This window comes from Protopterus annectens, chromosome 4.part0 (assembly GCF_019279795.1).
Source record: "Protopterus annectens isolate FY-2018-M chromosome 4.part0, PAN1.0, whole genome shotgun sequence".
In the NCBI taxonomy this organism is placed as follows: Eukaryota; Metazoa; Chordata; order Ceratodontiformes; family Protopteridae; genus Protopterus; species Protopterus annectens.
The window spans coordinates 896,077,226-896,105,040 of record NC_056733.1 but is presented as its reverse complement, the minus strand read 5'-3'; the positions used below and the strand labels follow the sequence as shown (position 1 = coordinate 896,105,040).

The following is a 27,815-nucleotide window of genomic DNA, read 5'->3' as shown; positions in this document are numbered from 1 at the left end:
AACTTTTCGAAATGGCTGTATTCTGACTGTACTTTTTGAAATAGTTGCACTTTGCACACAAATAAACTCTTCAGAATAAATGCACAGTAATAAGCACACACTGTAAGCAGATTTACACACTTTGAGATACTTTGAATAACTCTAGTTATGCCCGTAATACAATGCAAAATAGTAATTATGCCAAAACACAGTACTTTCCAAAAAATGCAGTCACCTTGCTCTGTTTATGCTTAATCTGCCCTTATTATATTCATTTTGCTTGTTTAATCTCTGTTCATGCCCCTTGTACTTTTCTTGTGCTTGTTTTACTCTAAATATGCCCGTTTTGCTTTAAACATGCTCGTTTTACAATTCTGAAGTAATTCCAAAGCCCTTATATGCTTTTCTGATAATTGTTTTATCAAACATCTTAACCTTAAACATTTTGTTTAATTAATAAACCTTTTGTGCCCCTTGTTTGTTTAATAATGTGGTTTGATCCCTTGTTATGCTCCATTTCTTCTTTTTTATAGAGTAAGTCATTCATGCAAGTTTTCATTACCTTTAGTTAGTTTCTGGCCCTTTTTCATGCTCATTTCTCTTAGTTTATCTTCACTGTTAACTCTGCACCTCGTAGCTCTAAAAAGCAGCCTCTGGAATCCCAGTTCTGAAACCATATCTCTTGTCTAGTTAGGATAAAATAGGCGAGTCTTTGTGGATTCTGTTCAGGCAGCTTTATTATGTACAAATACATCAGAATTGAGGCTTAATAACTTTAACGTAGGTAAACTTATAAACAAACTAGCTATTACATTCATACATGCTCACTCTGTGGCTGCAGTCTCAAAATGGCACAGACGCTAGCACATGCTGGCTATTTATATGCACCTGCTGCCTTTGAAATGCTTCTTAAAGGTACAGCACCAACACTCTATTCTACACCCATGAACTCCCCCTGATCTGCCACTGGCCCTTTGATCACTGCAGCTTCCCTCTGCCCTCTCTGTGTACTCCGATAGATACCTTGATGGAACCCTGGTTGTATCTCTTGGCTGGATAGGCCCCAGCTGTTCAGGAAGCCAGTTCTGTGGTATAATCATGAGGACCTAGTGGGAAATAGCAGAAGGTGGCAGGAGCCACCATTAAGTACAGGTTTGACAGTAACTCTTTCCCTTAAGAGGAGCGACATTCAGTGATGTCAGGATGTCATCATCATCACCCCCTTTTTCTACATGTGGTTGGGGTGTTACATCAATTGCTACCACCTATCTTGATTCAGTGCCACTCTCCTATCTTCTTAGACACTCATGCCTTCTCTCACACAGTCAATCCATCTCTTTGCTGGACATCGCCAGTTCCTCTTGCTTTCTTCTTGTCTGTTCCAAATCTTCTTTACCAGGTTGTCATCTGCTTTCCTGGACATATGCCTGCCTGAATCACAGTTATAGGTTCCCAACTTCATAGGTGTTTATTAGGTTAATAACCACAAGGGCCTTTTTAAGCCTGGGCCATTCATCCTAAATCGCTGACAAGTTCTGATACCCTTGATAAGTGTAAGCAGGGGTTTGGGAAATTAAACATTTACAAGCGGGGCGTGGGAGATGAGCCATTTACAGGTTGCCTGTGTCCATTAGAGACAGGATCATAGGAGGTTACTAGGCTAATAGCCCTGGGGCCCTTACAAGCTTAGCCAAGAGGTTATCCCCAAAAAAGAAACTTCAGTCAGCACCTGTCACCCATATCAATGAGGGATACAGGTGGAACCCCTGGGAAAAATGTGTTGTTTCCCATTCACTCATCAAGGTTGCGCTTGAAGAGGGTCAGTGAATTACTTTGTTTGACATGTATAGGAAGTCTATTCCAGAGACGGGGCAGCCTCTGGGAGACAAACCTGTCTCTCCAGCAGGTTTTGTTGATGTTGCATATTAGGTTTAGTTTTGAGTGGGTAATGCGCAAGGAGTTAGACTTATGGATATGGAGCATCTCTAGTAGGGTAGGGCAGGGTCCAATATTGCCTTGTAGGCGAGACACAGATCACCTCTGAGCAATCTGTATGATACCGAGTAGAGTGATTGTGATTTGAGCCTTTCCACATAGGACAGGTGTTGGAGGCCATGGATTCTCTTTGTGAGGTATTTCTGTGGCCTTGCCAGCTGGCGCAGGTTTTTGGATAGGTACATACCAAATGGGGCATTATACTCATACATAGGTGCTAAACCTGGGATGAATTTCCCGTTCTCCATCCAATTGTCCAACTTATGCTTGAATTGTGTTAGGGAGGAACTCTGCTTCACATGGATGGGGAGCTTGTTCCATAGATGGACTAGTCTCTAGGATACCTACTTGTCTCTCCAGCAGGTCCTATTTATATCATAGGCAAAGTTTCAGTCTTTACAACGGGTAATCCAGATGCTTTTTGTTTTGTGGATATGCAGGAGGTCCATCAAAGTGGGGTCTGACGATGCCCTGTATGCCAGGCATAGATCTCTTGTCAAAAGCCTGTAGGAGACAGAATACAGAGATAAGTCCTTGAGGTGGTCTACATAGGACATTTTACTTACGCCCTGTTTTCGTTTAGTGAGGTACCTCTTTGGACATTCCAACTGTTGAATATTTCTGGTTAGGTACATACATAAGGGGTCTTTGTACTCAATGATAGGTCTGATGAATGCTGAATACAGTGGAACAGTGACTTCCTTGGAGTTAGATGCTATACCTTTGTTTAGAAGTTGCACAATATATAATGATTTCCTCACTACTTCAGACACGTGATGGTCAAAGGCTAGATTACTATCTATGTGTGTCCCTAAGTCCATGACTGCTGGGTCAACTCTAAGGGGTGTGTTGTCAATATGATAATTACCAGGGGTGGCTGACTTCCCAAAGGATACTCTAATGCATTTCTTGGCATTTAGTTTTAGTCCATGGGTCTGACACCAGCTGTTTGTCTGTGTCAAACCCTCCTGAAGAACATTTGGGTCAGTGTGGAATTCAGTGACAGCTCCTAATTTGCAATAATCTGCAAATTTAGACATTGGCCATGACTTCTGATAAGTAAATGCCAAAAAGGAGCTGTCCAAGGACTGATCCCTGAGGGGCTACACTTGCGACTGGCTTCTTTGTAGAGGTGGACTCCCCAGTTCTAACTTCCTGGGTCCTGTCTGTGAGCCATTTGGTTGTCCACCGGGTGACATACGGGTTTGTACCTAACCTCTTGAGTTTGTTAAGAATGCCCGAGTGGGGTATTGTGTCAAATGCCTTGGCCAGGTCAAGGTAGGCAATGTAAACCATTTTTCCCCTCACCCATTGCTTTGGTTACCTTGTCAAAGAAGTCCACCAGGTTGAGTAGGCATGATCTGCTCCTGATGAAGCCAATCTGGGTTGGGTCCTATGTCTGGAGGTTTACTATATCTCTATTGATCATTTCCATGATAATTCTTTCCATGGCTTTAGATGTAAGACTAGTTAGACTTATGGGTCTGTAGTTTCCAGGGTCTGTAGATGGCCCACCTTTGAGCAGACGAATGACTGTTGCTGTTCTCCATTCATGAGGCACAAAGTCTGTTTGGAAGCTACAGTTAAATAGTAATTCCAGAGACCCTGATAGGTTGTGTTTCATGCTATTTAGAAGGAATCCTGGGATACTGTCTGGGCCTATTAATGCAGTGTTCTTGGTTTTAGAGAGAGCATTAAGGACCTGTTCCCTAGTCAAAGTAGGGGGAGTTATATTTGATGGTATTTTCTGAGGAAAAGTTGAGGGGAGAGAGGGTAAAGTTGGAGCTGAATTTATCAGCCAGGAGGTTTGCTATATCTTCTGGCTCAGTATAGGCGGCTTCATTTACAATGAGCTCTTCACACAATTGTGTATTGCCATTGAGGTTGCAGACATAACTAAAGAATGCTTTGTGGTTGTCCTTGGCCTCCGAGGTCAAACATACCTCAAATTTGGCTTTGGTAGACTTTATTTGCCCTCTGAGTTGTTTGTTTAGTTTGAGTGTTGTTATTCTGCTGGGTGCTGCACCTCCTAATTTTTGCCAGGATTTTCTTCCTTCTGTTATACAGCCTATTGATTTTGTGATTCCACCAGGGTGGCTTGTTTTTTGAGTTAGTTCTGTACTTCTTCCTGGTGGGTACAGCTGCCTCAATGCAGCTATTAACATGCTTGTATAGGGGTTCTATGAACAGTTCCACATAGGCAGCAGTGTTCTCAAGGTTTATGGGGGCTTGAAATTTTGCCAGGTTATCACATAATAGCAGGAGGTTAGCCTTAGAGTAGTTACTGGATATTCCAGCTTTAGCTGGGGGGGTCCAAGTTTTATTTTTACTTCAAATGAGACCATATTGTGGTCTGACCTTACCAGGGAAGAGATTACAGTGAGTAGGGGGTGTGCAGCACTCTCCTATATTAGTGAGGACCAGATCCAGTATGGTTGCACCCCTGGTTGATGTACTGACTATCTGGTCCAGGGGGGTTGTGTTTACAAAATCCAGGAATCTCTGTGCCTGTACGGTTGGTGTCATATAGGTTTCCCAGTTAATAGTGGGGTAATTAAAGCCACCCATGAATATGGTATTGGGTTGGATGGTTATTGTTTCTAATAAGTTTAAATACATGGTATGGGTTCCCTGTGTCATAGAAGGGGACCTATAGCTTGCAAGGAAGTGGTAATGGATTTTGCCTATGGTGATTTGAACATGAAGCAGCTCAAGTGCATTGTCCCATTTGACCAGCCTTGAAGTATATTTATTTTTGATGTAAACAGAGGCACCTCCACCTTTAGTCTGTGCCTGTGAAGTAGCTGGCCTAAATGTGTGGAAGGCATTATAGCCTTGCACTGTTGGTGTGCTCTCTGTGGCTTTAAACCAGGTCTCGGTGACCGCACAGATGTCAGCATTCTCTAGGGTGAAAAGAGCTCCTGGGGAGTGAAGTTTTTGTTTAGACTCCTAGCACTGAGCAGTAATACCTTTAGATTTTCTTGGTTTTGATTTGCTATGTCAGAAGTACTTTCAGTTTGGTATTGCCTAAAAAGGCACTATGGGGGAGACGATGTTTTAGCTAATATTCGAAAACCTAGAGGGGGAGAGGTGCAGACCATCCCCGGCAAATCAGCATGGTCTGTTGAGCATCTCCTTCCATGCTGACAGATATTGCACCCTCTTAGAATGACACCAGAAACTAAGCCAGTTATTAAAGTTAATCATTTTTGTTCGGATTGTGGCATCATCCTTGGAGAAGGTAAAATGTTAGGCTCATACCAGCCTGAGACACATATTCTGAGAGCTCCATGATGTCTCTCTTCATATAATCTAGGGAGGTACGTCTCAGGTCATTTCCTCCCACATGGACTATGACTGAGTCATATTGGTACTTGTGGTCTAATAATCTGAGTGATTGTGTAATTTGGTGGATCCTAGCTCCAGATAAGAAACTGACTGTGACTTTCTCCTTACTCAGCCTGGTGAGAGGGACATCAGTGTGTCTCATGATGGAGTCTTCAGTGACTAGAATGTTGGATTGTGTGGTGACTTGCCTTATGGGCTTAGAGGTAAAGGCTGCATGATATGGAGCTCTGTGTGTTGATGTGGGTGTTGTTTTGAAAGAGTGCATTTGGGGCTGCTGAGGGTATTTCTTATGGGCACTTTGTTTAGGAGGTCTTTGTAGTTTAGAAAGGTTATATTTAAGTGCCTAAGCATATGTAGGCCAATATGTCTGCTTTGAATTGTGTGTGATGAGTGCAGCATGTGTACTACTGACATTAGGAGTACTTCTATGTGAGACATTGTGTAAATATATCTCACATACCATATCAGTTTGTTTGAGAATTAACTAGTTGTCAGTAAACATGAGGCAATTTCTACATTGCCTCAGGATGCCCATATCCACCAAGCTGGTAATGGGGATAGTGGGGAAGTTCATATCCATGGCAACAGACCCTTTTTTATTTATTAGACAGTTGGAGTGAGAATATCAATGAATGTCAGGAGTATCTGGTTTGCAACTAGGTTTTGAAGAAATTTCAGTTGTGCTTTTACAGAAAAAATGTTACTCAAGATGTCTGAGTCTGTACACAGCACTGCCAAACACTTGAGGGGAAACTAATATGTAGACCCTGCAAAGTTAAGGATTAAGTATTTAGGCAGATATTCTGAAGTTAGAAACAAATCAAGCAGTACTTACTGAAAACAAAGAATTAGCTTGTCAAGAATGATGAAAAGACGGGAGTCACATGAATGGCTACTGCCTGGCTACTACTGTTGCTGGTCTCACCACAGATTTACTCTACTGGGATACAATGCTCCTTTGCTTCTTCTCTCACCAAAAGCAAAATGTTAGCACTAATCCCAAGATAAGAAGCAGGCCACACTTGTTTGGTGATCCATAGTCTTGTCCCAGATGATGCAAGGGTCGGTAGGCTTGTAGCCTTTTCGTGGTAGATGCCTTGAATACCAACCAGACCAATCAGGAATGTTAAGCACAGACACTCACTGTCCAACAAGAAACAGTCAGGAATCAATGCACTCTGCTCCTTTTCTCACCAGCAGCAGAATATAAGCACAGATCCCAAACTGTCATCTATAAAGCAGTTATTATGCTTTTGATGTCCCTGTGCTGCTCTTCTCACCAGTAGAAAACAAAAGCAGTAATCGAAAGATGACTGTTGAGAGGCAGAATGTGGGCTCTCCAGTAACTGGTGGTCTTGCAATAGATGTTTAAAGGTAAGATGAAAAAATAGGTTAATATCCTAAACACTGCAGTGTGCACTAAGCAGTTAGATATGAAAGGGGATAACTTAAGATCTGATGTTGTTCATGTTCGTTCATTCCTTACTGATGGGTTATTGGTTCCATCCTCGGACGCAAGCCGGCCAAATGTCAAGCTCGCGTCAGCCAAAAACTCTCGAGCCAAGGTCCTACCCAGAATGCTCTGCTCCCTGTTACCTCAGATCTCATTTGCCGTGTTGCTGTACAGCCGTGTCAGGCCACGCTGTCAGCTAAGTGTCTAATTTTTTGAAAGTTTTATACATTGTTCTTACTTTAAATATTTTCATATAGTCTCTACTAATATTTCCTACCCTATCCTATACGTTAGACTCTCTCCCGTTAGACTCTCTCCCTTTAGTCTTTTCTCTTTATTACCCTTTTTCTTACCTTGAGGTAATTCTTCCTTTTCTCTTCTTACCCTTTTGGGTAGCTTTTCCTCTTCCTTTTGGTACTGCTATTCCTTTCCACATCATTAAGTCAGATAAGAAAAGTAGCGTTGGTTTTAAGCAGTGTAAGGATTGCAGCTGTAAGTTACTGCTTTCTGATGGCCATGACTTGTGCCTACTGTCTGGATGTCTCCCACCTTACTATGGATCCCCCATGTGGGATTTGTAAAAATTTTTCAACCAGGACTCTTAACGAGAGGAAGAATAAACTAATATTGAAAGTTCTTCTCAAATCTCCTTTCTCTGAGGCTATTTCTGGGTCAGAGGGCTCACCGCCTCCTGTTAAACCCTGTAAGAGGAGTTCTTCCTCTTCATCATTGAAGTCGCTCCCTTCTTCTCCCTCTGGAGATCGTAGGGAGTCGACTTATAAGAAGGTGAAATTGATTACTACTTCGGCGCTGCCACCTGTGACCCTGCCGGCTCCAGGCTTGGCACCTCCCCAAATGATTCTGGCTCCAGCCATGTCTTCCTTATCGACACCAGCACCAGAGTTCCTGGTGCAGACAACTGTGCTCCGACAGTTCCATCGCAGCCCTTACCGGCACCATCCATGCAGCTTCCGTCCCCTTCAGCACTGTTGGTTCAATACCCTTCAGCTCTGAGTATGACTTTTCTGTATTCCACGGCACAGGCATTTGCGGCACAATATGTTTTTCAGTGAAGTCCTTCTCGGCACCGTCCTTATTACCGGTACAGACACTTTCCTCAACAGCACAGTACCCATTGGGTAAGACTTTTGCCTTTATGGTGCAGACAGTTTCGACTACTATAGCGCTGATGTCCTCAGCGCAGGCTACTTCCACACTGTTTTCTTCTTTGCAGATGGCCTCGGTTCTGGGCTCTGCACCTATTGAATTAGCAAGGGCCAAGTATTCTCCTTCCTTGGATCCATTTGCTGGTAGTCAATATAGTCCTTTTCTAGAAAGGCCAGAATCGCCATCAGCTTTCTCCATGAGGTCAGCCAAGAGTCTCTCTGAGCAAGATGTGTTGCGGCTTGTTGACCAGTTGCTTGTGGCCAAAGGTCTCTCTCACCCATCGAAGTCCACATTCCCTCCTTTAAGTGAATGTATATCTCCTCAAACTCCAACGTACACTCCTCCTTCCACTTCTACCCAAGTTTCAAAGCCTATTACACCGACAGCAGCTTCCCTTCCTCCCACTCCAGTAGTGGATCTCACTTTGGAACCAGAGTCGTCCTTGTGGCCCTCAGTGCACTGGGCATTGGGCTCTTCTCAGGCCAGTGGCTGTGCCATGGGGGAGGGCATTCCTGGTTCCACGCCGATTTTTTTCTATGGCACCCTCCAGGGATCCTCTCTCTCTCATGGTTCACGGTTCTCTTGAGACTCCTGGTCTGGGGGTGGGCTCATCAGGGTGGGGTGTGACCCAGGTTCTGAGATTGTCATGCTCAGTGCTGGCTCCCATCCCTCCTTGGGCAGGCCGGCCTTCCAGGCCATGGAGAGGCCACTTGCCTCTGCTGGCAAATCCCACATGTCGGAGTCCTCTCCCCCCTCCGTGCCGCAACTGTCACAAGCCACAGCCACCGGACACTGGGCACAAGGGCCTCAGGTTTCTCCTCCTCAGGAGACCCCCTTTTTGCAGTCTTCCCCAAAACCCCCCACTGAGGAAGTACCCCACAAAGCATTGTGCAAGAGGAAGCACATGGACTCCACTGAGGAGTCCTTGACTGAAGATACAGATTTTGATGATGGGGAAGGGTCCCCATCATCACCCTCTGATGAGGTGTCCTTTGGTGACATCCTTGAGATCCTTAGACAGAGGGGTGACTGGAAATCCTCTAATCCTTCCTCTGAGGAATCCGTATTCCTGCAGGCCTTTCGTGTCCAGCCCCCTAACTCCTGGGTCACCCCACTGGCCGATGAGCTCATCCAGCTCATTGTCCAGTGCGCATGGAAGGCTCCTGACACCCTGGAAGTGATACCAAGAAGACTGGATAAAATATTATCACCCCCAGCTGAGCACCCACATTGGTCACGAGGTCTTCCAGTAGATGCTATGGTGGCGGCAGCTGCAACTAAGAAGGATTTGGCAGAAGAGAGCCAAACTGTCCATCTACCCAATAAGGAGTTCTGGGCAATACTAGGGAAGCTTGTGTTTGCTTCATCGACCTTCGCCGTAAGGCCTTTGAACTATTTGGCACACATTACCAGGCTTCAGTGGGATCTTATCAACCAGCTCTCTGAAACCTTGGCAGGACCTGTTTCTGACGAGGTCCGTGACAATGTGGCTTCTCAGATAGTCACCCTAGAGTTCATTTCCAACTCTTCCATGCGTCTTGTTTCTCATGCAAAGGAGGAAGCGGCTAGAGCGGAAGGCGTGGGTATAGTCACCAGACGACATGCCTGGATGCGCCTTTGTGGACTCCTTTAAGGCTTCCTTCATGAACACCCCCATCGAGGCCACTTCTTTGTTTGGCCCTAAAGTGAAAGATATGCTGGCAAGGTGCAAACAAGATAGCAAGATCCTGTCTGCCGTTGGTGTCAGACACTCCACTCCTCAGCTATTCTACTCCAGAAATCAGAGGAGTGGGAAGATGTGGCACAGGAAATTGCAGGGCTCTTTTTCGGGACGCATGTGCTGAGTTCTCCCCTAGAGGCAGAGGGGGAACCTCCAATGGCAGATGCCCCTTTTGGGGCAGAGGAGGTCCGTGAAACCGGGGTTCCAGAGATTCCTTCTCTGGCCAAAACTGTCAGTGCTCCTGAAGTGTTGCCCGACTGCTCACCTCTGTAAGTGGTCGAGGGTTGTTTTTCCTTGTACCCCACTGCCTGGCAAAATATAACCACCAACTCTTGGGTACAATGGATAATATCCAGTGGCTATTGCATCCCTGTTCATCTTTGTCCAATCTCATCCAGAGTATTAGCCAACATTCCACCCAGTCAAAGGGAAGCAGCAGCACACAAAATCCAAAAGCTGCTACAAAAAAGAGTCATCCAGACGGTACCCCCCCAGACCAGATAGGATCCAGTTTTTACTCAAGGTTCTTTTTAGTGCCAAAAAAGACAGTGGACTGGAGACCAATTCTGGATATAGCACACTGAACAAATTTGTAAAAACAGAGAAATTCCAGATGGTCACGGTTCAGTCTATCCTTCCTCTTCTGGAAGAAGACAATTGGATGTGCTCTGTAGATCTTCAAGATCTGTATTACCACATAAAAATGGACAAATGCTCAAGAGGATACCTCTGCTTCCGCATAGGAGCCAGTCACTACCAGTTTCAAGCTCTGCCCTTTGGTCTCTCTACAGCCCCCAAAGTGTTCACCAAATGCAAGGCAGTGGTTATTGCTCACTTGTGACTTCAAGGATTCCAGGCATTTCCATATCTAGATGACGGGCTCCTCACTGCCCCCACCAAGCGTCTACTGGAAGAAGCCCTGCAATAACACTCTCCTATCAGCTCAAAGCCTGGGAATCACTATAAACGGGGAGCAATTCAACACGACCCCAACTCAGTCCTTGGAATTTATAGGGGTACTGTTGGACATGAGAAATTGCACAGCATCCCTTCCAGACCACAGGCTTCAAAGAATAAGGCAACAGGTTCAACTGCTGCTCTTTCACCACAAATCTCCCACTCGATCTATACTCCAACTCTTGGGGTCAATGGTAGCCTTGATCATCATTATTCCTCTAGCCAGATTCCACAAGACACTCCTTCAGTGTCCACTTCTCACTCAGTGGTACCTTCTACAACATCCTTTGTTTTTTCAGAGATGCAAGCAAGATTTACTCTGGTGGACATCTGGAAATCCCCAACAATGGTTTTGTCCCTTCAACCCCCATCAACTAATAGCCATGGTGACCACGGATGCCTCCCTGATGGGGTGGGGGGGGGGGCTATGTCAGGGAAACTTGGTCCAAGGCACCTGGTCGGAGACAGGGGTCCTTTTGCATATCAATGTCCTGGAACTGAGGGTGGTGCTACTAGTGTTGCAAGCATTTCATTCCATCCTTCCGTCAGGGACTATTGTGATCCAATCAGACATGTCAGTGGTCTGGTACATCAACAAGCAAGGGGGCACCAGATCTTATCCATTATGCCGAGAGGCCTTGAGAATATTGCAATGGGCGATAGCTTCCAACCGCTTTCTAATGGCAATGCATATTCCTGGGAGCTCCAACTTGATAGTGGACAAATTGAGCAGGTGCATTCTGCAACCTCATGACTGGTCCCGCAATCCTGTGATAGTGGCAAGAATCTTAAACCACTGGGGCCAGCCTTGCTGAGACCTATTTGCCTCCCCAACCAGCTACAAGTGCAGCAACTATTTTGCCCTAATCCCCCCTCGGGGACAGTCACTGAGAGATGCTCTAGTCCAAGCTTGGCCCTTGGGTCTACTTTATGCTTATCCTCCTCTTCCCCTCATTTCCGAATTTCTGAAGAAAGCATGACAGTTGAAGAGCAAAGTGATCCTCATTGCTCCATATTGGCCTCAACAAGTCTGGTTTCCCTTCCTCTGGCCTCACCTGATAGATCAACCGTGGATCCTCAATCCATCCCCAACGTTGATCTCCCATCCACAAGGCCTGACTCACCCCAATCTAACAACCCTGAAACTGACAGCTTGGTTTTCCCACTTCCAATGATTGCCATTGTTATCATCCCCTGTGCGCAATATTCTTATTGCATCTCATAAATCGTCCACCAGACTAATCTATCTTATCAGACAATTTGGACTTAAATATCAGACCAATGATAATATAAACTTGATATGTAGTCTTCTAGATGAAATACTGTCTAACAATATCTTTGTGTATGGGAATGAATATTATTGGCAGAAATCTGGAGTGGCCATGGGAACCCCATGTGACAACAGTTATGCCAACATAGCGTTGGCACAATGGGAGGAAGAATGGTGCTTGGATACCCTCAATAGCTGGAATAACAACATAGTTGTATATAAACGTTTTGTTGATGACATCTTTATTTTATGGGAAGGTGATGAACATTCTCTCAGACGTTTTGAGTTTTTCCTGGATAACACCACTTCTTTTTTAAGATTTGAATTGAATTTTTCTGATACTACAATCAGTTTCCTTGATATCCAACTGACATTGGATCATGTATATGGGATAGATACGTCTATGCACAGGAAGATAACATGGCGTAATCACATGCTCCATAGAACCAGTATGCACCCAAAGCATATTTTTAAAAATATAGCGGAGAATCAAGTGAAACGTATATCAAAACTATGCACTAAAGATGAAGCTTTTGAAAAAGAAAAGGAACGGCTTATTGATAACTTTATGGAAAGAGGATACAATAAAGATGAAGTCATAAAAAGCATGAATAGAACATCAGACTTACGAATTGGTAAAGGAAGACCATATTTTTCCCATTGGTTGAGTAAGGAAGATGATGAGAAGATTAAGAAGGAAAACAAGATGAGATTTTGTCTTACATTTAGCAGTGACAGTGCATTCATATTAGAGACCAAAAAAAAAAGAACTGGTCTGTTTTGACTTCAGATGAGAACCTTAGCAGCATTGTAGGGGAGACACCCAGTTTTTCCTTTAAGAATAGGACAAATCTGAAAAGCTCTTATGCCATGGGAATCATCGAAACTTGGACACAGAACATTCACCCACGAATAAAGCAGGTACCTATAAATGTGGATTCTGTAAAGCATGTCAACATATTAAAATGGATAATTTATTTATACATCCAACATCTAAGAAGGAATACAGGTTCAAAGGGCTTGCGAATTGCAGGAGCAAAAATGTGGTTTATATTGCTCAGTGCGAACGATGCCCACCCTTCTACGTGGGGAAAACAAATATAATGTTCAAGGAGTGTATCCTGAGACACTGTCAGGACATTAGAAATCAAGTAAATACGAATGCTCTATATGGTCATATTACAGTTAATGGAGACCAAACTTTTAAATTTATGGTTGTAAGCAGGCTAGTAGAAACAATACAAGGAGGGGATCTGGCCAACTATACCGAAACTGAGGAAACAAAATGGATTATAAATCTTAGAGCAGACCAGAAACCTGGATTAAATGAAATTGTACAGCTCAAACCCATCTTGAATGGAAGGGCTCTAAAGAAATAATGCACATGCATTAATCGCGTGTTATTTCTCTTTAAAAAACTCCAAATCTTTAGCTAATACTAAGTAAATAGAACATGCACTCTGAATGAGAGATGTGTCCATACACCAAAACTTTATTGGTTGATTGAATGAATGAGCTGTAGGAAGCTCTTTTTAAATGAAAAGAAGCTGCTTTTTTCTTTAGGATTTGATAAAGGTTCAACAACTGAAAGTGCTTATCCAGATAGCAGCAACATAATTACGTTTTATTTTGTTAATAAAGGAACTGATTTTAACTATTTCAACCATTTTACTTCAGCTTGAGTGGCAGCAGCAGGTTTGCTTTCTACATTTACTTGGTTTGCACGCACACTGCTTTTGGTGGTGAGCTCAGTGAATCTTTTTGTTTCTGTTCTACAAGATTTATGGCAGCTTCAGCAGCTTTCCATGCTAAGGCTTCCCTCAGTGATATTTGCTCAGCTGCAACCTGGGCCAAACCTCATATCTTTATTCTTCATTACAAATTGGACTTGGCCTCCAGAGGTAGAGCTTCTTTTGGCTCCATGGTGCTGAGGAATGTCCTTCCATGAGGGCCACCCAGGAATACAGGTAGCTGGGGACTCTGTCCCATCAGTAAGGAATGAACGAAGATTAACAACATCAGATAAAGAAGTTATGTCTTACCATAACATTCCATCTGTGTTGTTGATCTTCATTCATTCATTACTTCCCACCCTCTCCATCCCCCATCCGGATGTTCTTGGTTGATCTCATGTACTCCTTTATGGTAGGTCTCTTATGACCAGAGGTAGCCTCTACTTTTATCTTTCAACTTACAAACTTGATCTGAGGTAACAGGGAGCAAAGCATTCTGGGTAGGACCTTGGCTCGAGAGTTTTTGGCTGATGCTAGCTTGATATTTGGCCTGCTCGGTTCCGAGGATGGAACCGATAACCCATCAGTAATGAATGAATGAAGATCAACAACACAGATGGAACATTATGGTAAGACATAACTTCTTTTTTAGCTGTCTAAGTGGAGAGCCACAAATTTTAATAGAACAAGATAGATTGAAAGGGGATGGGCATTTTTTATTCTGGTTCTATGGAATACAGTGGGATGGTCAATAAATTTAAATAGTTGAAGAGGAGTGATTTCACAAAATGATAATTTTGTGCTTACTCACACCAGCCAGTGAAAGGGGAGACGGAAGGCGATACATGGTCAAATTAATATAAGGGGCAGGCATCTAGAAAGACAGTTGTGTTTAAGAACACAACAGTGTGGGAGGATGGGAAAAATTCTGTCTGACTCACAAAAGACACAGCTGTGGTCTCTTTCCAAGTATTAATATGCAATTAAAAGCTGAATACAAGTAAAACACAGAGTAAAGAAAAATCACAGTATGAAAAATAGAAAAAGGCAATAAAGTAATACAAAGTACAAGAAAACAAAAGCAAACTAACCTTTCCATCACAGCAAGCTGTGGCAGAGTCTGGTTGAGCTGGTCCAGTAAAGCTTTGAAATGTTTTGTTTTACCCCTTAAATAGAAGGTTTAGTCCCTAGCTCCACCCTCCTCAGTTCACAGATAACTTAACCTTAACTGACCTGTTCTAACTTCTCTGTGACTCCTTAATTGAGTTGTTCTAATTTCTGTTCTTGTTGGCCTTCTGTGCAATTGGAGCTACATGGGCTTCTGCTCTGATGTTCTCATTTCTTCATCTTTTCTACAGTGTACATCCTACCACCTGTTTCAGGCACTTTATCTCCATCACCTCTAGCTTTGTCACTGCCCAGGTTTCTGTACCATACAGTAGTACTGGTCATACTACTGTTTTGTACACCTTACCTTTCAGCTCCTTTGGCTTTCATCTATCACACACTACCCATGACACTCTGTGCCAGTAAGCTGCAGCCCCTCTGATTCAAGCTTTCACCTCCTCATTCAGATTTCCCTTCTCCTCAACCACCCCTCCTAAATACTTGAAGCTGTTAACTTGTTCCGCTATTTATTGTTTATCTCATTTCTTAGGTTCTTCTGATTTCCCCCATTTGCAGCTATTACAATTGCCATATCTATACTCGCTTTCATCCATCTGCCTTCAGTTTTGCATGCCATTATCCTATCATTTGCTTAAGTTTTGGTTCAGATCCTGCATGTAATGCCACATCATCTACCTACAGCAGCTTTGTTGATCTCTTCCTGCCAACCTGTTTGCTGATGTAGTCCCTCACCATATGAACAGCAGTGGGGTCAGAGCTGAACCTTGATGCACACCCACTGAGACCCCCCCCTGTGAGTCAGAGCACTGTTTGTACTTGAGTCATTGTGTTCTTGTACATAGCCTGCACTAATTCTACCAATGGTTCTGGAACTTTGAATCACCACGGGACTGCCCAAATCAGCTTTCTTAGAACCTTACCATATTCTTACTGCAAGTCTAGGAATGACCATTTGAATTCTTTCCTCATATGTAGCTCCTCCTCAACTATCTTTCTCAATGCAAACATCAGGTCAATTGGGCTGCATCCTGATCTGAATCTGAACTGCTAATCTCCCGTCGTACTTTGTTCTGCTCTGTGTATTCATTTATCAGTCACCCTCTTCAGAACTTTCATCCAGTGTGACAGGAGTGTGACATCTCTCTACTGCCCACAGTTGTGAATTTCCCCTTTGTTTTTGCATGCTTGTAGTACTGTGCTTGTTCTCCAGTCATCTAGAATATGCCTATTTTTCTGTACTGCTATGAATACCCTCTGGAGCCATTTTCCCCCAACTCGCCCAACATCTTGATCATATCTGCCATGAGCTCTGAGCATGAGGCTTTCCCTAACTTTATTTTCATAAGTCCTGTTCTTCCTTCTGGTAAGGTAGTCTCCTCTTCTTCTGTCATCATAAGCTGTGGCTGGGGAGATGCAGCTTCTGTGGGATTTTCTTCATTCAGAAACTTCTCTAAGTACTTTCCATCTGTTTTTGATGCTCTCTGAATTGGTGAGCTGGTTGTTGCTGGCTTTCCTTATAAAGGGTGTGGAGTGACTGTCTTTATCTCTCTGTCTTTGCCTTGCTTTCTGATACAGTTTCTTTGTGCCATCTACTGAGTCACTTTCCAGAAGATGCTAGCGTGCTTCTCATGCCTTGATTACTATTGCATTTGCTCATTTAGCCTTTGTTAGTCAACCAGTATTCCTTCTTTGCCTGGTCCGTCTTTTCTGTCAACCACTTTTTCCTCTACTCCTCCTTTCTTTTGACAATTCCCAGAACTTCTGCATTCTTTCACCAGCTTTCCTTATGTACCTTCTTTCCATACCTTGCTTGGCCACATATCTGTTCTATAGTCCTCACACATGCTGTTTTGAGACTCTGCCATTCCACTTCAACTCTCCTGAGATGCTAGAGCACTGAGTAATTCCTCAAACTTTTGTGCTTTCTTTCCAGTCAACTTCCAGGTCTTCAACCTAGTCTCTGTTGACCTTAGAGTGTTCTCTGACCACTGCTTGCAGCTGACTGTGGCAACCAGTGGGACAACATGTCATTATACTCTGTTAATGCTGTTGCGGGCCTGCAACCCTCATGGTCTTTACCAAAGGTCACACAGGCAGTGAACTTTTCCACATCCTCCACAAGTGATAGGAGAGCTATTGACAACTATGTTTTATCTCTTCCTGTGACCAAGCCTATCACTGAACTCAGGTCACCAGCAATAGAGATGGATGCCTTTCCTCGGTGCCATCAGGCTGTTAAAATTTCACTGGCATATTTGAATTTAATCTTATGTGTAACCAGACACAACACGAAAAGTGGGAGTACCACCATATAACCCTTGAGCCGTACCGCAGATGAAATGCTTTCTCATATACAAGCTTATAGTCAAAGGCCTTTTGAATGTCAAGGGGCGCAGCACTAAAGAAGGTGCATACCTTAAGCAAGACTTGAACCTACAGTCTCTGGATCTAGCTGCGTTACCACTAAACAACTGAGACTTAGCTAAGTTATTAGAGCATCATCTCTCCCTTATACATACATATATTTGTTATTCACACAAAAGTCGCGCGAGAACAGATCGAGTACATCCATATATCTTTCCACCCAAGGTGAAAGAACATATTAACTCCTTTCAATTTAATACAGATAAGTAGCCATACAAAGAGGAATCAGAAAAGATGTTACTGCATACCTTCTCTTGACCCATGGAACTAATGTAGTACTCAGCATAGGAGACAAAGGCCTAGTCAAACCTGGGAGCACAGCACTAAAGAAAATGCTTTGGTTATATAGTTACTTAAACTCTCACCGTATCATCTCTCCTGTACCCTAAGTTTAGGTTTCTCTTTATGAATCAGTATAGTTTATATATCCTGAGCAGCTTGTTGTGTTGCTGCTAATCAGGTGACATCACAAATCTGAAACTCCAAAATCACTTGGCATTAAGATAACATATGTGGCTTTAGCTGGAAAATGAATGTACTAAGAATGTTAAAACAACTTTCAGACATCAGCAATCCAAAATAATTTGGTTTCACATATTTTTTGACACATTTTTAAATCAACATATTTTATTAACGACCTTGTAAGGTACCAAAACATTCCACAGAATGAAGAAGCAAACTTATAACAAAAAACATTCTGATGTCGTCTTTGGACGAAAGCACTAAATCTCTGTAAATAAATAAGAATTATTTTACTCATGGTGTTTCTGCTGCCTTTCAGTGAATGTTTTTTTTTTTGTTACAACCTTCCAATATAGTTAAATAAGTCCACATACATGGTGCACCAATATTATATCCCTGTGACATGATCAAATTTGTGTCACGGTTTCATAGTTAAACAACTGGGCCACCCCAGACCCAGAACTAGCATTACTCTTCCATTACTAGCCATGTAACTTATTACTGTTATCTGCCCTAGATTTAATGTCTGTATTACCTTCTTTAAGTTGCAAGTCCATCGCCCCATACTGAATTTTGCAGCCCTAGTTTATGACAAAATATCTGTAGTTTTACTGGCACAGGCAAGGTCTTCTAGCATGTTCGTTACTTCCTTCCCAATTTTGGGCCATTGCCTTTCTCACCTTATTATTGTCTGAAGTCTTTTGTTGAAACGAAGGCATATTTATTTTTCCTTATTACACAGATGCCCACATAAATCCAACAAAAGTGCACTTACCACATGTGCCTGCCTTCAACTTTTGTTAACAATTCAACTATTTACATTTAACTTGTAACCTCCCCCCCAGAATATCTGTTTACTTTCAAACATTTAAGGGGATTATCTGAGTATCCCTATTCCTTTTCTGATAGCCTTACTGGGTTCATAAGGCTTTTATTTGCTTCTCTAAGAGAGACATCCTTGAACGTCACCATAGATTTTTTTTTTAGCTATACCCCTAGTTGTTGTACTTTGCATCTCTAATAGTGTAGTTATTCCCAGGTATTACTTCTGTTCCCTAGCTTTTACTGTTTTCCCCTTTTGGAGAGCTGAAGTTTCCAAGTTCTACTGCCCATGGTTCTCCCTTGCCATTCTTTGTCATTGTGCCCATTTCTTCCATCTGTTGGTGTGACTTATAGCTTTATTTTCCTACTCATCCTTTCTTTCTGTCTCTTCCCACTTTTCCCCTAACTGCCTGATATTCCCTTATCTTGTTGGTGTCACTTGTTTCCATTTTCTTGTTATAATTTTGTTGCAGTTTGTCATTAATAATCCTATCAGTGCCCTGTCTTCTTCCCTTTTTGGCTGTATGCTAGCATAAACAGTTTATTAGTCACTGTCCCTGGGAATATTTCTCCCCACCAAGTGCTGTATCGGCTTTCTATATACTAAGTTTTTTTACAAGATTAAAAGATCTATGTCGATGTGTCTCTATCTTCCCCACACCTCCAACAAATCCCGTCTAAGTTTGGAAAGACCCTTGCTAGTTTTACCAGGGTATCAAAATACTTGGAGACGTTTCTAAACAAATATCTTCAATTTGCAGGTCTTGCTTACATATCTCATTACCTCAAGTGTTCTTATTCATTCACTTAGGCCTATGTATTTCCGTATTTCTTTTTCACGTTTTTTATCTGTTCCTACATTTGTTTACCATCCCTTTCTTGTATCCATTTCTTTGCCATTCCTTTCAAGTCAGATATGGGTGGCCCCTCCTCTCCCTGATTTTCTATAGCCTATACTATTTCTGGCACCTCTTCTCTTCTTCTTCTGTAAACATTTTTGTGTATTTTGCCAACTGTTTACCACTCCTGGATATGGGTTCCCGTTATTTAAGCGAATGCTTAAAGTTGCGAACGCTGTTTTGGCGAACATGTTTACTCAAAATGGCAAAATGCCGAAAGCACAGAACAGTGATTTTTTTCCCCTAGGGAAAGGGGGGGAGGGGGGATTTATTTATTTATTTATTTATTTATTTTTTACAGATCAGTGATTTTTTTTCCCTGAGAAAAAAAATGCTGATCCGTGAGTTCGACATTTTGCATTTTTGTTGTGTTTGGGTTGATTATATAGCACTCGCAATTTCAAGAGTTCACTAATATAAAATAGACCCCTGGATATTCGCAGGCTAACTTTTCTATTTGATAGTTCTCCTTCACTTATTCCCATGTCTTTATCCTATCTCCTACCAAAATCTTTTGGCAGTTCTTCACTTTGTTTTTTTTTCTACCTCCATGTTGTCTGCCTAGCTTTCTCTTGTCTCTGCCCTCCTGTAGATAAAATTTCTCCACTTTATCATTTCTTGGTACTGCCACAGTGGCTTAAATGCTTTCTTTGCTGCCATGGTCCATTCTTGCCCCATTTCTCTAAAGGGCACATCCAGAAGTGTTTCCCTTGTGTCTTGTCCCTCTCTTCAAGTTCTCTCCTTATTCCGTAGCATGTCATTCTATAGTGCTTTATATCCTATGAGTACCTGCTTTCCAGTCTAAATGCATTCACCACCGTACATGCTTGTAATGCACTTTTAAGATCCGTGGCTCCTATTCCTCCATCTCACTTTTGTTTAACCACCATTTCCCATGCCATCCTTGGTCTTTCCCATTCCCAAATGAAATCCCTGAACTGTTGTTTTGCTTTTCTCAGGATATCAGGGGTGGTTATGCTCCCAAAACTGCCATGGATATTGGAAATGTAGGAGAATGCACTTTTATATTATTTGTACTTGCTGGTCTATATCCATTTTTATTATCCTTCACTTTAGAAGCTGTGTTTTAATTTTGTTATATATTTTATTGTACGTTGCTTTTATAGTTTCCTCAGCAGTATCTCTGAGTCAGATACCAAAGTCCTTAATTTCTTTTTTTCATACATCCTCATGTGCCCATCCTTCCGTATCTGTTTCTTCTATACTGACTGCAATCACGTGTGGTTTTTTTGTCCTTATTTATTTTACATCCCAGTCTTTTGCCAAAGTTACTTAAAATTCCCCACGTAACGTTCAAGTCCTCTTTAAAGTTATTTTCACTTATTTCTCTACCCATTGGTATCCCTTCAGTTCTGAGCCCCTCGTTAACTGAGCCAGCAGCTCTAAGTACAGCGTTAACAGGAAAGGGGAAAGGTTATCCCTGCCTCATGCTTTTCTCAGTTTTTACCTGTCCTAATAATGTTGGCATATTTTTAATTCTAGCTTTCCCCCTCTATAACATGCCTTTAGCAACTCAATCCACTCTGTAGGGAATTCCCAATTCTTCTTCAACACCTATAGGTAGGATCACTCTTTCCTGTCTAAATCTCTGCATCTAACAAGATCATTCCCACCTCATTCCATCTCCTATGAATCTTGCAATATTAAACGCATCCAGATCAAGTTATCTACAGTCCTCCTTATAGGTTTATAGCTTCATAATTGTTTACTAGGCTAATGACCACAAGGGCCTTTTTAAAACCAGCCATGCATCCCAAATCTCTGACGAGTTCTGGTACCCTTGATAAGTGTAAGCAGGGGCTTAGCAGATGAAATATTTACAAGCAGGGGCCTGGGAGATGGACCATTTACAGGCTGTGTCCATTTCATACATAAGTACCAAGCCCATTTAAAAGGCTGTGTCCTTTTCATAGATAGGTACCATGCCAGGGATGAATTTCCTGTTCCTCATTCAGTTGTCCAAGTTACACTTAAGTTGGGTTAGGGAAGAACTCTGCTTCACATGGATGGGGAAAGCAGGTTCTATTTATATTACAGGCAAGGTTTAAATCTTTAGAATGGGTAATTCTGGTGCTGTTTGTTTTGTGGATATGTAGGAGGTATCCTCCAACAAACCCAGTCTGATTGCCCTGTATAATTTCGGGTAGTAGTTTACTCATCTGCATGAAACATTTAGAGTCGTAGTTTATAAAAATTGGTTTATAGGAGGAAGGAAATAGTAGATCCTTTTCCTTCTTTATAAATAACTGATATTATAGCTTCTCTTAGTGAGATTGGTGGTTTATTCTCCTTCGTTGCTTTGGTAAAAAGAGCTAGCCATCTATTACATAATTCTTCATTAAGTTCTAGATTTCTAATGGGAAACCGTCCCTTCCCGGTGTTTCCCCTCTTACCATTTTGTTCAAAGTTTTCTGAATCTCCTTCCTTGCTATTGGCCTAATCAGACTGCTCTCTTCCTATTTCTAAATCTTCTGAATGGGTGGGATACTCCACCATTACTCTAGTCTCTCTGTCTGCTCTTGCTGGGGTTCCTCTGTTGCCTTTAGTTTCTCATAATATTATCTAAATCCCTCTAATATTTCCACCAATGTCTTCACCTGTGTCGTACTCCCTCACTGCTCAACCTAGAATATGTGTCTCTGTACCTTCTGTTAGTTGCCTGAGCAGTACAGCCAGTACTCTAGTCACCTTGGCATTATTGCTAAAATATAGTCTTTCTACTGCTACTCTTTTGTCTCATATCCTTCTATCTTCCCAGCCACGTAAAGTTTTATTTAGTTATTTATCTCATTTCTTTCCTCCTCCTGTGCATCAGTTTTTTCTAGCTTGCTGCATTCCTACCTCTGATTTCTCCTTTTTATTTCCTGCCTCTGTCTTATTTACACGTGTGTTTCTTCTCTTATCCACCTCTTTTTCTTTCCCAACTATGTCCCATCTCTACTTCCTCTTCCTCCAGCACCCTCCTCATCACTTGCACCAATCTCTCTTGTTCTTCTGGCTGTTTTATTAAATAACTTTGGATCCTCCAGTGTCTGTATGTGTCTCTGACCTTATCCACCCTCCTTATTTCAAATCTCAACACTGAGTGATCTGTTAAGCCTATTGGATCCAGTTCTGCCCTGTTAACCATCACTGTGTTCCTGACTAATGTAACCTATCGATTCTGAAGCACATCCTGTGCCAGTAAGAGTAGTGTACGTACCCTTTCTCTCTCCCCTCCTGTCCTACTTCTTGCCACATGTCTGTCTGTGCAACTAAATGTATGTATTCCCTTACAAACCTGCCCTCTCTCAATAGCTTTCTCTTTCTCAGTCCTCTGTTTACAGCCCCCGTGTATGTAATAATAATCCAGTTGCCAACCACTGTCCCCATCCTTCCTTAAAATTTTACAGCCTCTGCTAATGTCGCTCTCAATGTTCTAACCATTGTTTGTAGAGGGGAGTATATTGGCACAATCATTATTTTCTCTTCCACTAAATCACTTTGACCCCTGTATATGTTCCCCCCTTTGTCTTCTGATTTCCCCTCTGTTTCTGGTGGCACTGTTCTCCTTATAAACAGTACTGTTCCTTTGTTTTTTGGTGCCTCATGATGACCATTATACCATTTAGTTAGATGAAAGGCAATAAGTGGCAAATCAAACACAAATAAAAGCAAAAAGTCACTTGCTGTATTCTGTTGTCCTACTATGCTTTAATATAAAAAGATTTGCATTTGAATGCAAATTTTTTTTCTGATGAAGTCCTTTGGATGAAAAGCGGATAAATAAACTTGTGTTACGCTTAATTGCTCATATTCATTCCTTCCAGGCTCAGTACAGCAAGTGGCTTTTTGCTTTTATTTACCAAGTGACATCCGGCTATATTCCCACCGGACTGCCATCAATTAAATGTGATGTCCCTTGCTATCCTGGGTCACTAACTAAGGAACTTTAATCCTCACTACTGACTCCAGTGTGAGACTGTCACTTAAACAGGAGTAATACTTCACATTCTTCCCCTAAAAGCACAAAAGGAACATGCTCTGTTTTCCTGGGACTGGACGATATACTTCTGTCCAACCATAATGTAACTCCTTATTACACACTTCAGAGCAATGTGTCCCAGTTTAAGACCTCTGATACACTCACACCCCAAGTAAATTTAAATGTCATGCATCCAAACACTTCTGGTAAGGCCTGACACAGAATTCCAGCTGTGCCCCTTCCCCAAAATAATATGGTAATGTTGCCACAAATCAGAATGTCTTTGTGCCCTTCTAAAGAGATGCCCAGTTATGAAAATTAAATATCAAAATAAATGATGGCTATGACTAGAGCAGCCAGGCCTTTGAGGGGACCTGGGGAGTATCAAACAGGTATAAATACTCTTTAAAGAGAAACACTGATTTCCAATCACAATGTAAAGTAGTGAAAAACATTTAATAATAAGCAAAGTGTTTATAAGAATGTAAATCAATAATTTTCAATAAACACCAGAATTCAATCACTAGAAAGATAAAATTAAACTGTAGGATAGACGTCTATCATTCTAGGAAAAACTGAGTAACTAAACTTTCCTAATCAAACTAGAGAATACTGTCCCTGATCTAACATTAACAGCAAGGCAAAGGCAGGCTTACAGTTCTTGATGAGATCTTTTTTCTTCAGGTATCACTGCACAGCACTGTAACTGACTGCAACTCTTCACAAACAGCTGCTCTTCACAAACTACCCAGTACTTGACTAACTGCTTAGCTTAACAGTCTTAACTGTCTTATTTTAAAAATAGCAGTCAGATGTTTGAAAAAGTTATTTTTCCTGTCAATCAGCTGTTTAAATAATCACCTAGCAACCACCAACATTCTAATGACATCACCCACTGTTCATCTGATTCTCCACAGTTTGTACTTTAGAATCTTCCTGTCAAATCTGCACAATTAGAAATGTATCAAAATACTGACAGCTTCTTTAAACATTTTGTATAAACAGGGAAATACTCAACATTTAAAAAACATATTTACATTTCTCAATTTGACATACTGACATATAATACAAGTTAATCTGAGAATATACACAAATCTCTTGCCAAACATGCTATCACATACCATTCTACCGTGTTGTATCCCTTGAAGCTTTTTATGGTCTTCCTGTGATAGCTGCGTTTTTTTAGAGGGCTCACACTTAAGCCTTTGTCCTACTCATTGACATTCTTGTTAAACACCTGAAATGTCTGTAGAGCATTTTAATAGTTGATAGAACAGTAATATGCCGCGGTGGTAGCATTGTTATCTCACAGCAAGAGATTCTCCCGTTCGATTCTCGGCTTGGCTTGCTTGGCTTTCTGTGGTGTCTGTCTGCTGTCCCTCCTGGGGGGGGGGTTGGGAAAAGACGAACATCGCATGTGAATGTGCCTTCACTCACTGAAAGGTTGGGAGCTGAGCTGGCACCTCGGCATTTCATAAAAAAATCATATCACGGACGGGAATTCCACTGTTCTCTGGTGAAAAGCAGAAAGACAAACAACAATAGAATAGTAAGATAAGTCTTTCAGCAGTTAAGGATTATTTGCCTCATTTTGTTTCCTGTTTAGTTGAGAAGTAGCAGTTTGTTGTTAACCAGTATCTTTCCACCAGACTTGCTTTATTACTGCCATAAACCTTCTTGAATTCTTCCCTCTGTCTGTGAAAAAATATATTTTACCATTACCCCGAATTTCTTATCTCTGTCTCATTTCTGTCCTTTTGTTCCTAAGTAAACTCTGCTCTGAAAGATCCTATGCTTTTGGACTTCAGTTCCCTACTGTCATGTTTACCCTCCTTTCTTCCAGGGGAATTCATATTCAGTTTCATTATTCTATCTTTTTAGGGCTTTTGATGTTAGCCCTGCAATTGTTTTGTTTCCCTTCTGTCATCATCTGCGTCTTCTCAGAAATAGACTGTCCAGAACTGTGCAGAGAGCTGTAAGTGTAGCTTCATCAGTGAGTCACTTCTCATGTTACACTCCTGATCTGTCTTCCTGTATGTCCTGTTTGACTGGTAGTTTTTGTACATAATTAATTTTGTATTCAGATTCAGGTTTTTAGGTCACAGAACATTTCCCTGTGGGTATGTTTGGTTGGGGCCATATGGGTGAAATGAAATTCAGTTGCAGGGATATATCTCTGTGACATATTCACTGTGGGCACAGTGAAGTGTACAACAACATGACCATAGCTTCAGTAACGTAGTGCATGGAGGGAAGTAATGTCTACAGCTCCTGAGGCACCTAGAGGCAGCAGGCAGTATCGTAGGTATCAGCAACAAGATGCCCAGAGGGCATATCAGTGGCAGTGAAAATGCAGTGTACAGTGGGCAATATCTTTCTTAATGGGACAGGTGTGTATGTGGATCTTTACTCTGTAGAGAGCAGTGCTTAAAACAAATACTGGAGAATAAGTGTGACTACAGCAGCAAGCAGGAAGCAGTGCTTAAAACAAACACTGGAGAATAAGTGTGACTACAGCAGGAAGCAAGATTTCCTTCATCCTGTAGTACACATTTCTACACATCATAGATACAAAGCATGAATTGTACATCAAGTGCAGCTCACATCACTTCCCCCACCCCCATGCACTTGCTTATCGACATTATCGGCTTGGCACTGCATGTTTCATGTTGTCCACAATGAATTTGCTGCAGGAAGCATACCCTGGTATGTCAAAGACTAAAATTTTTTAACCGTACCAATGTGACATTCTCAGATGTCTTGCTACATCCATGTGCCCTCCAACATCCAGTGCTTTCATGACTCAGTCATGGAAATGTATTGAATTTGTCTGATAGTGACATGGCATCCCTGTTGTAAAGCCATGCATCCTGTGTGCCAGTGGCCTTTCCATTGTAACCAATCCCATCAACTTCCCAGACACTGAGTCTATATTAACTGGTGTGTAACTAACTACAGCATTAGATTAAGTGATATCCTTCATATTGATCACTGCTGCAGTAGCCTTAGATATATGGTTTATATCCTGCCAATGATATAACAGCTGGCCAGCTTCCAAAGGTTCTGAGAACCTTCCACACCCCCAAACTGTCAGGCAGCTCAAGCTGAACTAACTAAAAGATACATTTGGATGGAAAGCCCTTCAGAGCTTTCCTGTCAGCAGAAAGAGGGAGGCTGAGCCCTGAAAGGACAAGACCAGGAATTACAAAAATAAATGTCCACACCCTGGCATAAAAAACAGACCAAAAAAAAAAACAAGTGGAATGAAGGGAGGGAGTGGTTACTGCAGCACTGATCGTTCAAACAGCTGCTGTTATGGTAAGTTTACTTACACAACTATACTACGTTCTTCATATTGATCACTGTTGCAGTAGCCTTGGCTATATGAGTAGATTACTACAACTAACTATATTTGGGAAGTGGAAGGAGAAGGGTCCATGAGCCCTTGGAGAATGACCCTAGCAAAGCAGAATCTCACAATCTAGACCAATAAAAGGAATCCAGCTTATAGTGCTTTGTAGAAGTATGTACAGAGGAGCAAGTAGCAGCTTCAGAAATACTTCTAAAATCAAACCCTTTCTAAAAAAGCCATGGAAGAAGTCAAGGTCATTGTAGAGTGGGCCTTGACCATGCCTGGAATAGATTTGTCATTGTGACTATAACAAAAGGTTATAGCCTTTGTCAGCCGTTCAGAAATCGTCTGATGTTATGTTGTCCCAATTCACCTTTGTTCTTGCTGGTTGGGTTTGGTGCCTATCCTCGGCTCCGGCTCAGCCGATTTACTAAAGCTCGAGAGCTTTCACTGGCTCGAGGCTACCCCTTATCCCAACATGCCTAGCAGCAGCTACCCAGATCTCGTTTGCTGCTTGCAGTGTTGAGGTGGCTCCATACTGGCTTAGGCTAAGTACTTTGTGTTTTATAGTTGCTTGCAACTTATTTGGTAGTTGACTTCTTATATTGACTCGTTAGAGCGTGTATTTTTTATTTTTATTAGTCTAACAACCCCTTTCTCTGCTCTTTGTGGTGTTTTTGGCCATTGTTTTCTCTTTCAGGCCTGCTTTCCCCTTAGAGCCCGTTTAAGTTAGAGGGTTCTTCCCTTTCTTCTCCCTCTCTCTGAGATTGCCGTTTTAGTTAGAGGCTCTTTTTCCTTTCCTTCCTTCATTCTTTCTTTAAAAAAAATTGTTTTAAAAGTTTTTTCCTTGTGGTTATCAGCCTGCTTGTTGTAGGCTATGAGTGATATTTTTTTCTTTATGGAAACCTTTTTCGCTGACTTCTGCTAGCTATGTCTAAACAGTCTATACCCTCCAGGTTTACAAAAATGTGACTCGTGTTGCCAGAAAATGTACCTTACGGATGGGCACATGAGTTGCTTTTATTGTTTAGGGGTTCACCTGCAGGACTCTTGCTCCATCTGTCATGCTTTCAGTACCAGAGTCCTGCAGGAAAGAAAGATTAAGCTTATCTTACGTGGCC

General features: G+C 42.0%; 1 protein-coding gene across 1 annotated transcript in view; it reads left to right on the top strand.

Moving 5' to 3' along the window:
- Positions 1-27,815, top strand: part of RAB36 (RAB36, member RAS oncogene family) — a 522,669-nt gene that overhangs the window by 410,019 nt on the left and 84,835 nt on the right. The window lies entirely within an intron of this gene.